We start from the raw sequence: 1,963 nt of genomic DNA, 5'->3' as shown, positions 1-1,963 counted from the left end.
GGATGCCTCTTTGGACAATAATAGTCCACTATCCTAGGAATCAAGGAGGGAAAAGGTAAGGCTAAGGATTTTCCCTCGGCTTCAACAACAGTTTTAATGCGGGTGTAAATCAAGGTTCCCAAATCAATTTTCTTGTTAGTTCCAATCTCATAAATCAACTGAGCTTTTTCAAGTCTTATAGAGGAGTTGTGCAAGGAGGGAGACTAGTTGGTCAAGGTAATCTTGAAGAGTTCTTTATAAAATGGGGTCAACACATTGGACTGTAGGTGGCCACATTCAGGCCATTTCATCACAGACCCACCAGTGAGGTATATGGCTAATTGATCTAAATCTTTAGGTCTAATAGTCAAATCATCAGGTTTATCAATGGATGATAGATTCAATGTAGATCTAATTACATCAACTATAAACTATACCCAAATCCCTTTAACAAAGACTTGATTCTTATTCAAACTAACCTTGTCAATGTCTTTCCTAAAATTTGCATAGAACTCTTGAACAAAAGCTTGACAAGGATAGACAGGATTCTCAATAGATTTTTCCCATTTCCTATCATTCACAGTAGACTTAATTCCTGGAAAATTGATAGGCTATTCGCAAGTGTACGAAATCGCGCAAGTAATAAAGCTCGAGTAAACGAGTGTCAAATTCCAAGAGAACTACCTACCAAGTACCAAACTAGACTATTTCATTGCTATTTGATGAAACAAAATTTTAAGAATGAATTTAATGAAAAAGAAAATAAACTAAAAACTAAACAAAAGCAGAATTTTATTAATACTTTGGTATAAAGATCAATATGACTAAACCCAGGGCACAGATTTCACACCAATTTAATCCTATGCATTGACAATTATTGCTAACCTAATTAAGCTTATTCTAAAGGCCAAACTCCTTAATAATCCATTAACTTTCTCTTGAACAATAAGCGAATTAACCCTTAAGCAGCAACCCAGAATATCTCTAAGTTGAATTTAGAAGCTAAGAGATCATTAAGTCTTATGGAATTTACCAGAGCCTCATAGATTGCGATAACCTATATGTAGCGTTCGCTCAATCTATGGTTTTATTACCTTAGACTAATCAGGTTTTATCTCTCGATCTCAACCCAACCCATGATATCATTCAACTCTCGGATCCATAAGAATTGAAAGCATTACACATAATAATAAAACTTAGAATTAATGCTCGCTTTTGGTGTGCAGCGGCAACCTTGCTTTCACGTACGGTAGGGGCGTTCGGTACATCGAGAGGCGATCTTTTCACAGGTTGTCGTTTTGATCTGATTTTTTGCATGGTGGTGGGGAAAAATGCAAGGAACAAAATGCAACAAGAATGGAGCGAATCAATTAAAAATCAACAACAATAATGTCAACACATATTCATAAATTGGGCTACATCTTTAGTCCTAGAAAAAGATTCCGATCTCCAAAAATAGTAGCCGTCCTTTCTCCTTCTCTAATCTCCCTAAAAACTAATTAAAGACTCTTATTTATAGTGCTAGGGTTTTGAGGTTAATTAGAAAGAATTAAATGTCTTAAACCATTCAGATTCAGACTAGGAGAATACAATAACCCAGACAGGCTCCTGATCCATCGCTACGGCGATAAGAAATGGTCACTGCAGTTATCGTTCTTTTTGTTCCACGAGTCTAGAATCAACATGAACTTTTTAGCTCTCTGAATAAGATTTCCAACTCCACAAGAATCATCAAATTCCAATTTCTACAGCTGAAGTTATGATTGAAACATCGAAGCATGCTCATCTTGAAGGATTTCCAAATTTTACGTTGTATCTTGGACGCGTCACAATTTTCTCGTTTCAACTCCGATTCTTGCACCGCTTGTTCCTACTTGTCATAAATTCCATCGACATCATTCTTTTTCCTTCAAATATCAGTTTTTAACCTGAAAATACTCAAAATAAAATCGTGATCCTGTAAAAGGTATTTATGAAATAATTA

The sequence above is a fragment of the Pistacia vera genome, unplaced genomic scaffold, assembly GCF_008641045.1.
Source record: "Pistacia vera cultivar Batoury unplaced genomic scaffold, PisVer_v2 Contig318, whole genome shotgun sequence".
NCBI classification, from domain to species: Eukaryota; Viridiplantae; Streptophyta; class Magnoliopsida; order Sapindales; family Anacardiaceae; genus Pistacia; species Pistacia vera.
Note: the sequence above shows the minus strand (reverse complement) of the source record.